This window comes from Delphinus delphis, chromosome 11, assembly GCF_949987515.2.
Source record: "Delphinus delphis chromosome 11, mDelDel1.2, whole genome shotgun sequence".
NCBI classification, from domain to species: Eukaryota; Metazoa; Chordata; class Mammalia; order Artiodactyla; family Delphinidae; genus Delphinus; species Delphinus delphis.
The window spans coordinates 63,017,288-63,031,988 of record NC_082693.1 but is presented as its reverse complement, the minus strand read 5'-3'; the positions used below and the strand labels follow the sequence as shown (position 1 = coordinate 63,031,988).

General features: G+C 34.5%; 1 protein-coding gene and 1 pseudogene across 3 annotated transcripts in view; one reads left to right on the top strand and one right to left on the bottom strand.

Moving 5' to 3' along the window:
- SYT1 (synaptotagmin 1) overlaps positions 1–14,701 on the bottom strand; it is a 533,541-nt gene that overhangs the window by 457,797 nt on the left and 61,043 nt on the right. The gene's annotated exons all lie outside the window — the stretch shown is intronic.
- LOC132434624 (U4 spliceosomal RNA) lies at positions 1,464–1,539 on the top strand (annotated as a pseudogene).

Below are 14,701 nucleotides of genomic sequence, written 5' to 3'. Positions count from 1 at the left end.
CTGCTGTCTGATGGTTGTTTGACGTTATATATTCTTTCAGTGTCCTATTTACTTAAAGAGCAGTGCTAAAGGAGAAGGAAATAGAAGGAAAACGTTGGAAAGGAAGAGTGAGGAGAGAGGCCCCAAGAATTCATCTGCTATAAGAATGGCAGAAGGAAACAAAGAAAGAAGAAAAGTAAAATGACTTTAAGCCCTTGCTCTGATTCTTTCAAATATAGTTCAAAGACTCCCAGTTCCAAATTCTTACATCTACTGTTAACTGCCTCATCTTCACATCCCCTCACACGGTCAGCATCACATTACACCATAAAATTATGATCTCAGCAATCCCAGTCACATCTGCTCTTTCCCCAATAACTGGAAAATCATATCTAATTACCCACAACAGCATTCAAAAAATAGGTATTAGAGAGCTTTAGTTTTCAGAGAATTAAGAATTAGCTAGGTAGTTCTTTTTTATCAACATTTTACGAGTTGTTTTATTCTAAATAATGTTTCCGCATTATAGGACTATAGAATTTTCCAGAAAGTAAGGCTTTTTGTTTAAGATTCTGAAGGAGGACGAGAATTTATAATTATCACTGTCTCCTTAACAGGATGACATATAAACTTTCTCTTTTAATTCCAGTTTGAAGGTAAGAAGCTGCTAGTATAAGAATAAGGCTATTCTGCTTAATTGTTCAGCATAACTTACCTAAATTTACTTATCTTTATAGTATAACAACATCTCTTTTCTATGCATCATGATGGCTAAGTTCAACACAAGTACTAAAAATACTACTACTAATCGTATTTCTATGATAATCTATGCAATTCCAATAATTTATTTCATTATTGTTTGTTACTAGAATAAATATCTAATTTCTTCTCAACTTACAAAATTTAAAGGCCCCAAAGGCAGCTTCTCAAGACATAAATAGTTGGTAACAGAGTAAAGAAGAGTACCAAAGCATCATCCCTATTGTTCCTTCCCCTTTCCAGAAGTCCAAATGAGTCACACCCAGAGGTCCACAGTCAAAGAACCTTGGAGAAGAAGTCCAAATTATAACATAATCACGACATAATATATTGCTCAAGTTGGTCCCCCTCTGCTTGACTAAACTTTAGTTATCTTCCCGACTCAGCCCTTGATCTCTCTTTTCTTAGCGCATTTACTTTAGAAAACATATCATTGTAAAATCCTTCTCTGCTCCTTTGAAATGTAAATATCTTTCAAAGGCCCTAGCCAGTTTTACAACCCACAGATGTCTTTCTCAAAGACCTGGAAGTCATTCCTTTGAAATGTAACCATCCAGGAAGACAGTACCTCTATCTTTCAGTGTCTGTAGGAAGGTAGAAGCCTAAATTTGATAGGTGCCTTGCTCCAAGTTGTAAAACTATCTTCCTTTTCCTGTAGGTAAATCCAATTAGCAAACAAAGGTGGACTTAGAGGCCTCCACGCACCTCTTAAAACTCTCCTGCCCAGCTTTGCGCAGTGGCAGTACCATAGCCAATGAGGTTTATCCGAGGCGTGATTATTGCTAATTGAAAACTCTCCTGCCCTTTTTTTTCCCCTGGAGTAGAGCTCAGATTGAGTTCCGGTCTCTCCCTCCTGTTGCAATAGCTTTGAATTAGGGCTTGTTTATGCAAAGTTACCAGACTGGGTTACATTCAGAGAAAATTATTTTCCACATTCACTAATAAATAAAGAATTTATATTTCTTATTATTTAGTAAACATGAAAGTTTGCCTACTTTATAAGGAAAAACTGTAATTAAACATATCTTCTAATGCTAAATAATCTCCTAAATAATCTAAAAAAATAAACAGGCATATCTGCAAAGCCAATTCACAAGAATTATACTGAAAGCTGTTTAAAATATGTAACATATATGTAATGATTTAAGAAACCTTAAATAGCCAGGTCTAATTTCCCAACTAAATAATAGAGAACATACAAGTCATCATTTGAACTTGACTCCTTAGGGTTCAAGTCCAAAATCATAGTGTTCAAGTTATTAGCAAACTTAGAGATACTGCTGATTCAACTACCATTGAAGGAAACATGAATACTTTGTCGTTATCTAAGTAAACATTCCTAAATAGAATATATTCTATTCATCAGTTAACCTTTTCTATATTAAAATTATCCTTTTAAATTGTACATTCTTAGAAGAAAATGTTTAAATTTTCTCCTAACTTTACCACTCTAAAAGAAGTGATATAAATACAGTGAAACTCAATAATTGATTTTGATGATAATGAAATAATTTTCTTCCAACTTTTCTTTATCTTATATCCAAAACCTTACTTATTTACTGTGTCTCTCTTCTTTAACATCAAAGGAAATTTGAGACTTTATACTTTGAAATATTTTATGAGGCTGCTCAAATACTGGTTTCTAGATGATATGATCTAGATGGGCTTCCTCTGCTCTGAGATACATATATAGCTAAGGTGGCCACAGAAGAATACACCCATTTCGAATGACTTTACAGCAAATTTCATAATTTATGTATACTCTTATCTCTAACAATTTGCTCTGCTAGGAAAGATTGTCTCTTTTTTTGTTTTGACCTGTACAGATTTCTCTTAAATGCTATCTAAAAGCCTTCACTGGCAAATGACTAACTGAAACCAGTATATAAAAGCATGTTAATCTCAGAAAGGATTAACATCATGGGAACACCTCCCCCACCCCCCATTTAATTACCCATATAAGAGCAATTAATCTCATATTTTTATTTACCCAGACTGAACGCACACTTCAATTTCCAATCTTATGTATTTGCCTCCTTTTATGGAGGCATCCTACTTCTGTTCTGTTCTTTTCTATAATATTTAGCCTCCCTTCTCGGAAGTGATGTTATCTTTACCAAAGCAACAAAATTTAGGTTGCACCACACATGAGCCATGCCTATGTCGTAGCTGTATGGCCTAGCATACCACTGGCTCCTTCCAGGAACTCAAAAATTTCTTAATTGAATGAATGTTTCAGTAAATCAATGAGACCCAAAAACTTGCCTCTCAGAAACTTATCAGCAGAGAGTCTGCATCGGACTTTAGAGCAACGTTCTAAATGTGACCATTGACACCCAGGGGATGAGATGTCTCTGATGTCATCACAAGAAACCTAATTTCCCCATAGCTGCCCTTCTGTTCAAAGACAGAATTCAAATTATCTAGGCCCACAATGTACCACCTTTAGATCTTACATTTTAAATTTGTCTGAGTTCAATTTTAGTCTTTTATTTTTAATGCTTGCTGCCCTTAATTCATTGGAAAAGGATCCAACCAAATCTAAAGTTACAAGTAAGGTGTGATTTCTATGGAGTACAAGCCAGAGTATGGTCCTTTGTTTTTTCACACCTCAGTTACCAACATGTGATGTGACCTGTTAGAATCTGCAAATTCTATTATTCTAAATAGAATAATAGAATAATTACATTTTATTATGAATAGATATAATAATAATATCTATCTAAATTCTAGATATTCTTTACCTCCAAGAATTTGGGGGTCCTGCAGCTGCTCCCTGTGCTTGTACTATTCTCTAAAGAAAGAGGTTGTATACCAACTTCATCAGAGAGAGTCTTGGATTCTTTCTGTAGTAAATTTCAGTGTACCTTTTCCGAAAACAGCTCATATTTAATTATAATTAACATATTTAGCACTTTAGATTTTTCACTTCAACATCTAGTTTTTTACCATATAAACAATTAACCCATGTTTTGACAGGTCTTCTCACTTGCAGATGTGCGATAAAACCAGTGGTTTTAACATCTCCACTCCTGCTTGTTCAGATGACACTCCTAGGTCTTTCACAATTGGAATGGATTGATACTGACTTTGGGTCAGGAAGCCAAGTTAGCAACAACACCAGAAAGAGATATAATATTGTTTTTACTCATCCCAAAGGATTGCCATAAAGATCAAACAAAAATATTTTATAAATTTATAGATTTTATTCAAGCCTATTTACTCAATAAAGATGTATTAAACATTCTTTCATTGGGGAAACCATGGCCCATAAGACATATAAACTGCTTCCCTTAACTATAGATTACCCTCAATTTCTTCTAATAAATTTCCTGTTTCTGGAAAGCACCAAACACACAAACCAGGCATGTTTCTTTAAAGCTTAATTCCATTCCCTCTCTCTTCCCTTTTCTCTCTTAAAGAGGCAAAACAAGCATATAAAAAGACAACTTGCCTTGCAGATTTAAGAACAAGTATCTGTGATGGAAGTTTATGACAAGTATTCAGAAAGTATTAAACAATTCCTAAAATGGATTATCTCCCAGGGGATCCAAAACATGAAGTAGAGGATGTTTGACCTGCATCTCTAGTCTTTCAAATGGAATGGATTTAATAATCTGTATTTGAAAACTAGTAATATTCTTCCCCGTGGTCTGAACTTGACAAGTGGTTTAGGTTGTAAAGAAACTGGCATCTCAAGAAACTGGACATTTAAACCTAAATCAAAATAAAAATTTTTTATATTGCTGGATTCAAGGATTTAGAAGCCATAAGAATGGTTTTCCTGGGCTACTCTTGATGATATATGACAAAATTTTTATTTAGGAAGTTATATGTATTTATCAACCTTTTTCACTTTCCCTCCCCAAACTTTAGTCTTCTTTCTTCAAATCAGAGTTTCTTAGAGACTCTATAGCTCAGCCAACAAATTCTTTGAGAACCGCCAGACTCACAGAAGTTGACACACTGGGGTCAAGATGGTTCTAATATTCGTCACACAGATTCACTTAAACCATGTGCATCTCAACCCACAGAGGTGGTAGAAGACAGATGAATATATTATGTATGACCTAGGTATATCTTAACAGGCATATCCTTTTAATGCAGAGAAAAGTAAGTTAAAAATATTACTGAACTTGACTGGTTAAAGGATTTCCTCAAAAATCAAACAAATAATTTCCAAGGCTACCACGAGTGATGCCTGATAACCTTTATAATTTTGGACATCTTGGTATGACAGACATTTGCTTTACGTAGAATTTAAAAAATTTTTTACATGAATAAGACTTTTTCAATTTTTGTGTTTCAGAAGGCTGTAAGAGTTTAGTAGCCTATAACTGAAGTGAGGAAATAAAATGAATCAGTTTTAATATAAAAACTGTTTTAGCAGAATTCAATGGACTGCCTCTTATCCAAATGAATGTTTGTATAATTTTGTATAATCTTTGATTTTTATTGATAAGAATTGATAGGAGTTAAATAAGCTCTAAGTAGAGCTCTCATATTGTTCCCTGAAGGCAACTAAAAGGAAAATTACAAGAACCGTCAGATAAAAAAAAATGGTGGCTATAAAATTGTACAAAATGTGATTTCCATGTGATGTTAGCATTTACACAAAATTTCAAAACTTCACATAGCAAACTTGAAGTGGATTTTCCTTTTTTTTGCTAGTATGATAAACTTTGTTTAATTTTATTTTTTAACATCTTTATTGGAGTATAATTGCCTTATAATGGTGTATTAATTTCTGCTTTATAACAAAGTGAATCAGCTATACATATACATATATCCCCATATCTCGTTACATCTCCTTCCCACCCTCCCGATCCCACCTCTCTGGGTGATCACAAAGTACCGAGCTGATTTCCCTGTGCTATGCAGCTGCTTCCCACTAGCTATCTATTTTACATTTGGTAGTGTATATATGTCCATGCCACTCTCTCACTTCGTCCCAGCTTACCCTTCCCCCTCCCCGTGTCCTCAAGTCCATTCTCTGGATTTTCCTTTTTAAATAAAACTGAAATCAAAATATTTTAAACTGACAGCTTAATTATAAACCTCATTACCACAGGGATCCTTTTAAAATTAGTATTTTTATGAGTAGATAATTTGGGGGACACAAATAGCTTTGTAAGTGTTTAAAAATACACCTAATTGGCATTCAATATAATCCTACGAGATAAATAAAAAACACTGACATACCTCCCACGAACATATAGGAAGAAACTGAGGTACAGAGAGCATAGAGGCAGCAGGCATATATTCTCCTAGTTGCCGCTCTCAGGCTAGGGTACAAACTACAATTATTAGGGAAGTCATTATGGTAATAAACAAACAAAATAAATATAAGAGGAAACCCAACCCAACCCTAAATTTGGATATTCAGATTATATTCTGAAGATATTTAGATTTGGAGGAAGAACCAAATTTAGCCTCTCATAATTTCACAAACAAGGGCATAAACCAAAAATGCCATTAAGGATGAAAAGGAGACATACTTTGCAGCGAGGGAAAGTGGTTGTCCAAACACACCGGTAGACTCAGCCATGCACAGATTCAGACATGATAATGTCTATCAGAGTCATCCTTGTCGAGCCATGTCAAATGTTAGGAATTCTTATAGAAAGTGGCTCTTGTGCTAGCTATTCCTACGTGGACAGGAGAGGTGGCTACAGAAAAGATTCTGCTTTTACCAACACTACCCCTCCTGACTGCTTAGTTCTCTACCTGGTTAGATCAGGGAAGTTTACCTGCATGATAGGCACACTTTGCCCCCCAAAGCTCCTGTCTTTTCTGCAGAGGCAATATCAGATAAATTGGCCCACCTCTGTTGACAGAACGTAGGCAGCATCCAGAGACAGAACAATTGAAGCTGGTAGAAGTCTGTTAGAATTCTCAAAGGAAAACTATGAAAATAACTCCTAAGATAGAAATAAATAAATCCATCATGGCCACACACGCGTTCACTCACTCCTAAGTAACCAACCGGAATTCTCAAGACGTGGATTGAAGTCCTCAATTCTATGGGCAGAAGCAAGCTCGAACCGGGATCTGAGTTTAGATGTCTCATGTGACAACTTATGCCTCAGCTTTACGTGTTGATCATTTTAACCTTTGGCCATTGAAGAGATAAATCAAATTCAGTAGATCAAATCCTGGTTATATCACTTAATTATTTTCAAACCTTAACCACTCTCCAACCTCCAGCTATATAGCATAACTAACTTGACAGTCCTAGAAAAGATTTTCATTCTGTCCTTTAGTCATTTTTAGCAGGTAAGAGTGCCAGAGCCTCAATCACCCTTCCCAAATCTAATGACCATCCTAGGCTTCACAGCTTAGTGCTATTTCTAAAAGTCTCTTCGTCATTAGCTCTATTTTTTCCCCCAATTTCTGACTTTTTCGTTTACCATGTTAATTTTTCTTTAATTCTCTCCTCCCTATTCCCAGGGCTGCATTCTGTCTGTTTTGAAAATGTGTTCTGATATATTTCCATTGTATTTTTCCTTTCACCTCTGCCTTCAGTTTTTCACTGTCAGTTTTCTTTCTAGGATTTTGCTCTTTTTTACAAATAGGTCTACCCAATATGTCTCTCTCTGAATTATCAATAAGTACCTATAAGTCAGCATAAAACTGTACATATATAACTACCAAAGGTATCTTGATACTTGACCTTATAAAGTACTTTTTCATACATTGCATTTTGATATTTTCAACCACCTTTTACTTTGGTAATTTTATTATCAATCACATTTTACAGATAAGAATACTGAGGCTCAGAAGAAATATATGACATCTACCGAGTCACATGGCTAGACAGTTGCCATGTTTTCTGACTATAAATTCTATGACTTTTCATTACATCATTTGACTTTTCTATAAAGTTTAGCTTTTGAAAAACTATCTTTTCCTAATCAGATAGGTAATAACTGCTAATTGATAATCACGCACTACAAAGTTGTTAAATTAGAAAGTAAAATTACTGAATAAAAAGTCTTCCTACCCTCTCCCAAAATAATTGCTGTTAATAACTTTTTGTGTATTTATAGATTCTTTTATTTATTATTATTATTAGTTATATCAGATATAGGATCAAAGTATATATTATTTTCTACAACCCTATTTTAACACTTTTTTTAGTTAAAAATCTTAAATTTCACCTTAAAACTCCCCTGTAACTAGCAGATACTCACTTGAATCAATAGAATGGAATGGAATAGGATAGGATAGAATAGAATAGAATAGAATAGAACAGAATAGAATAGAATAGAATAGAATAGAACTGAATTATAAATAGGTTGGGATCTGGCCCCAAATGGTCCCTCTGTGTTGGCACTTTATTGGGCATTTAAGGCAGTGTCACATTCAAGTTACAATGTTCAGATTATGGAAAGATCAATTAGAACTATTATGGTAAAATAGCACCAGACTGTTTGACAGAATCCAACTGATAACATTGTTTAATTATTCTTCCTGCAGTGCAGGACTTCATAGCATCTTCAAACTCTGGGATTCTGAAGGAGAACTTTGGTCTGATGTTAGGTTCCTTGTTCATGCTGATAGAATTTGACCTTCAACTTCAACAGCATTATTTCCATTTTATTCCCTTCTCATACAGGAAATTTTGGATTAAAACTATCTACCATATTTCCAGATGATTACAAGAGAAATCAAATACTAGCTTTCATATTCTTTGTTCTCAAAATGAATGCATGTGCTATATTGGGATAATTCCGGTCAGCCAAACCCAAGTGATTGGATTCATCATTCAGAATGTGTTAGAATTCACTATATAGTTTAGTATAACTGTCAGTAACAACATGACATGTCTTAAGGATAGTCTCAGATTTCCTGCAATTGCCCTATTTGTGGTATCACTTCTATGTCACAAATTCTGGATTTTTAAAAAACTTACGTTTCCTGCTGTTTTTTGTTTTTGCTGTTTAATGAAGTCACAAACTTTTCTAAGGTCATAGTTGTTCCTCTATGATCTTTACTTCAGTTTTTTAAAAAGCTGCATTAAGTGGTGAATATATTAAATTATTTAATTGATCCAAAGGTAAAAGAAGCCTAGAAACAAATATAAAATCATCTATATTGCTAAATTATACGATCTCTTAGCAATGATTAAATGCAGGGGTAATGATTTATACACAGAGGTAAAACATTGTATGCTATATCTTACACAAATTATTCCCAATTGGATATGAATCAAATATTTATACTTTAAAATGGAATACAAATGACTCCTGCAGTAGTTACTAATGAGATGAGCTAAGAAGAGAAAATATCCCAAACTCCTTCATTGCTATGATAAGTTACATCTATCTAAGCTATCACTTTGTCCCCATCTTATAACAACAGAATTTTTTAAAAATTGTGTGCCAATTAGTATTATTTACTTCAAGTTCAAAGGCATACTTTCGAATCCCAGTGAGGGGAAATAGGGAGAAATACTGAAAAATGAGGTATTGAGAAATCTGTAGATTTCTGAGCAGAAGCATGCAGAATAGTATTGGCATAAATGAACACAAAGGCAGACAGAAGCATCCTATTAAGGAGGTGCACGGTGCTAGAGATGCCTGGTTGGCTGGAGGCTATGGATGCCTTATTCCTAATGATAACCACAAGATCAGGTGAGAGAAAGGCAAGCTTTGTAGCAATGGGGGGCTTAAATTCTGCCATCTACTACAAATCTTATTGTAATGAAAGTGGAAAAGCTAACAAATATTTTCCTCGCCCTGCTAACAATTTTATCTAGAGAAGGAAAAGAAAGTTGTTAGGATAATTTCTCTTCAATGCTTAATTCAGACCAGCAAGAAGGGGAAAGATAGCAACTAGTTAGAAACATACTGTAGGCATTTGGAAAGGGCATTTCAAAAAGGCAAAGAAAATTTAGGCATGATCCCATGGTCAGAATTATGGAATGGGACATGGCTCACAATGAATGCAAGATACAAAATTTAAGAAAAATCATGACCTGCAATAGTCTTAGAGCAAAACCTATAGTTGTATTATTGAGGACAATGAAACCAATTTATTATAAAAATAACCTTACACAAAGATTGGGTCTCTAAAGCATCCCAAGAAATTCCTGGGGTTCAGCATGCAGCTAGAACCCGAATGCAACCTGGTGATGATTCTTGGAAGTTCCACTTAACTCACTTATTTCTTGAGACATGTCTCAGGATTCTTTATTTGTTTCAGTCCAATCTAACAATTATTACCTTCATACAGAATTACAGCTTTGTTTAGGGCATCACTGAAATGAGGTCTTACTGTGATATGTTTTCTACATAATTCCTGCAATAACATTATGGTTATCCCACAGACAGTAAGCATATTCTTCTCTTTTAAGGAACAAAATAGGCCACTGATTAACTGGGTAACTAAATACAATAGCGTTTTGTGATCAGTTGTGATAAGGATATCAACATAATCTGTTCCTAGTAAGATCTAAAATATCAAAGGTTGAGAAGAATTTTATTCACACAATTGCTTTCCAGTTTGGTTTCATAGATGGGAGGAAAATGCATGAAGTATTTGAGGAGTGTGTAAATGAACAAAGGTAAAGCAATATTATTAAGTGAATAGCTAGATGGGACTTCCTGGAATCTAAATAGGTACCAGGTCGTGTGTAAAAATCTAAACATTTATAATCTTATTTATTCCTCAAAAAACTTCTATGAAGGAAGAGGGGGTTGGGATAACACTTCTCTGAACAGAATTTCTGGTAAAGTTCTAATTTTTGGAAATGGTTAATGTTTTACATACTTAAAAAAAGAAAATGGACAACACTTTGGGGAGGGACCCAAATCTAAAAACCCAAAACAGAAACATGAACAGAGTCATGTTTTTATATCAAATGAATAACATAGCCACATTGGGCATGGTGGCAGAGGGGGAGAATTCAGGTAACTTTTAGACTATTTGGACTTTGCATATTTGGACTATATACCCTCAGTCTGAAGACACAAAGAACTCTAAACAATTATTGAATTCTACATAGCAGGTATCTTTTTTCAGATTTATTGGTTAATACTTCTGAAACTACTTTCTATGTATTCTCGGACTGAACAAATAAATAAATATATTGTGGATAATGAGATCTAGGTCTTGTTCTGTCAGAGAAGGGAGTTACAAATGTGGGAAAGATGAAAGATGATGCTGGTTGGAATTGAAACCAACTTGAACTTGTTTGAACTTGAACCAGTTTGAACTTACAACTTTTATGACATAGATAGAAGGAAGGAGGGTAGGAAGGGAGGAAGAAATTACATATATATATATATGTATGTATGTATATATGTGGTGGTACATACACCCATCTCTGTGTGTGTAGCCTAGTTCTAACTGCTAAAAAGCCTAGAAGTACTGACATTCAGTAGCAACAAAAAGTCCATCAGGCTCTAAGATCTTGCTTTCGAAATACCTTTCTTTTACTCCTATAAACCGAAGCATTTTGATGAAATTAATGATTCCAGGAGGTAGTCAGGGAAGATAAGACCTGAGTCTGAAGTGACTTCTTATGCCAGAAATTAGGGATGTATTCAAATAATGATGGAGTCATGTCAAAAGGATATAAGGGTCAGCTTGAGGGGGGCTCTCTCTACTCAAATCTGGAGCTACAGTGTCAAAAAAAATAATTATATGAATTTATAAGCTTAACTCGAAAACATGTTCTTCGTAGATAGAAACTTACTTAAGTGACCAAGTGATCTAAGTTATTATCACCATAATGGGCCAACATAATGGGACAAATGGACATCATATTTCTCCTGATATGATGCACAGCAAAGGACATGCCATAGCTTTCTTATCCCTAACGAAAGTGCACAAGTACATCAAATTATGAGGAAACAAAGGACAAACCTAAACGGAGAGACAGTCTGCAAACTAACTGGCCTACATCATTTAAAAAACATCTATGTCATGAAACAATATCAAGATTGAGAAACTGTTTTACAGTAAAAGAGATTAAAGAGACATGAAAATTGAATGCACAGCATAAGATGGTATTTGCTTTGGATATAAAAGACATTATTGGGACGACAGCTGAAAACTGAATAAGGTCTGTGGATTAGATAATAGTATTATGACTAGTAACTGTTAATTTCCTGCCTTGTCTAAGATAATGTCTTTATTTTTAGGAAATGCACACAAGTATTTAGTAAAAGGAAAGGGGAGTCATGCCTGCAACTTTTTCTCAAATGGTTCAGGGCAATAATCATACACAGAGAGAGACAGAGAGAGAAAGGGAGAAAAAGAGAGAGGGAGGGAAGAGGAGAGAGAGACAGAGAGGAAGGGAGACAGACAGAGACAGACAGAGACAGAGAGAAAAAGTAATAAACTTTGGGGATTCCAAGTGAAGTGTACACAGGAATTCTTTGTACTATTCTTGCATTTCCCCCTGTAACTCTGAAATTATGTCAAATAATTTTTTTTCAGTTTTTAAAAAGCTCAGTGATGTAATTTAATTACTGCCCTGATTTAAGGGTAAGTCAACTCCACACTCCGAGTCACACATTCAGCACGACAGCCGACATTTGAGCTTAAGTCGGCTTAACTTCAGCCTCTAAATTCTTAGCCACTACTTGGTTCTGTCCTGCCAGGCTCCATTCATGGGAGAGTGTCTCACAAATAAATGCCAGCTGTCATATATACCAAGGAGGAAAAAAAAAAGAGAAGCATTGATCTAGAACCTGAAACTGCATTGTTCAACATGTGGTCACCGTGTAATCACTATCTACATCTACCTATTTAAACTTAAATTATCAAAATTAAAAATTTGGTTCCTCAATCACACCATTCACGTATCAATTGCTCAAAAGCCAAAGGTGGCTACTAGCTACCATACTGGACTGTATACATATAGATTATTTCCTTCATCTCAGAAAGTTCTATGGAACTCTGCTGGTCTAGACTCCAGACTGTTATGGAATTTGATAGGATGCGCCTTACAACCATCCACTGTTGCGTGCAGGGAACAGAGAAGATTCCCACATTCCACTTCACCTGGGGAGGGTGCACTGTGCTGGTTAGGAGTATGGACTCAAGACTGTCTCCATCCTGACTGTCTAGGTTCAAGTCCAGGCTCTACAACTTACCAACTGTGAGTCACTGGGCAAGTAACATTACAATTCTTTTTTTAGGTTTCCTCATCTCCTAAATGGGGACAAACGTAGTGTCTACCTCATGGAATTGTGTGCGGTTTAAAAGTGTGGAGTAAAGTACTGAAAATATCACTCCTTTATAACTCAAAGGGAATATTTTGGGTCATATCAGGGGCAGAATGAAAAACCCCTTATGTATAAAATAAAATATGCATTTCATATCCATTACATCCCTGTTTAGGAAGAAAATCAAGTACCAGTGGTGTGGTTGAACTTAATGACTTTTAAGGTCTCTTTCAATACAGAGACTCTATGATTCCACGATATTAAGCCATTGTCATTCTGCCTTAGAAATGGCTTTATAATGGTTAGCATTTATAATTTTCAAAGATAATTTACATGTATCTCCTTCAGAGAGACTAGGAGAATTGTTTTTAAAATTTTACAGATACATAAATTTACATTCTAAAAAGTTAAATCACTCGCCCAAAGCTAAATAATCAGCAAGTGGCAAAGCCCAGGACTGAAGACAGGACTTGTAATTCCAAGATCTTTATGCCATGTAACTCCATTAGTTATGCATTCATTATATATTTGTTGAGAACATAGTATGTACTGGACATGCTGGTACATACTGGGAAAATGATAACGAATATGGAGAACTGTTTCCTATGGTCAGTATAAGGGACAGTCTAGTTCAAGACCTCCAAACTGATCACAGAATCTCAGTTGAGAGAACTTCATTTGATTTAGGATTGCACAGAGAAAAGTCAAGTAATTCTGTACCTCTCTGGGTTTGTGTAGCCCTAAGGAAACTTTTATAAAGAAATATTTAGATGTAATTTTTTGATGCAAGATAAAATATACTGAAATTTCTGCAGTGATAGTAAAAAAATGTGTTGATTTCAAAATATTACCCCTCATCTTCTCTTAGACCTAAACTTGTTCTAATACAGTTTTCATGAACTACAGAGACATGTAAAAAAGATGTTCTTTTGCTTATTTATAAAATCCAAGCATTATTTATTTAAAGTTTTCACCTCATTCTCACCATCTTTTATTTTTTCCTGACCCTGTCTCTGCAATACTTTGTGATTCAAGCCATAGCAGAAATTCCAAATAAAATTAATTAAATAACATTGTAATAATCTCAGAAATACCATGTAAACATACTGTGTATACATATAAATTGATTCCAAACACCGTTCATTGTTAAATATGACTGTATCATGGTAGAATACCCAAAAGGAGGAAGTCTGGTCAGGTACATCTTTGTAAGTAGCATTTTTACTTATTCTATCCACCCTGAGCATTAGAATCATGACCTGAGCTGTACAAAACACATTACTGAAATGTTTCAGAGTCTTAGGAATTTTAGTGCACAAAATTAGAATTTATTGTATGGATAAAAATCCATTTTAAGGATTCAAAGACTCATCAATGACCATAAATTTCAGTATTCTTTATTTATGATATATTAGTATTCTCTCCTTAAGTATTTTTTGATTAAAAATAATAGCTAGCTTCTATTGATTGCTTTCTACCAGATACTCTGACAAGTGTATTTTTGTTACAACAGTCTTAAATACCATTTCCATTGTAATATTCCCATTTTATGATTAGATAACTGAAGCCATAAATAAACAGAGTCATAAAGTGAGGGAGAAATAATTTGAAATCAGGTATGTTTGACCAGAATTCCTACTCTTAACTATCTCTTATGTTGACTTCTATTATTACAGCATATTAGGAAAACATTAAAGTAGTAAAAGAATGAAATTAATTACTTATAATCACACTATATAACAACTATACTGAACATTTTGATTTGTTTCCTTTTAATCTTATTT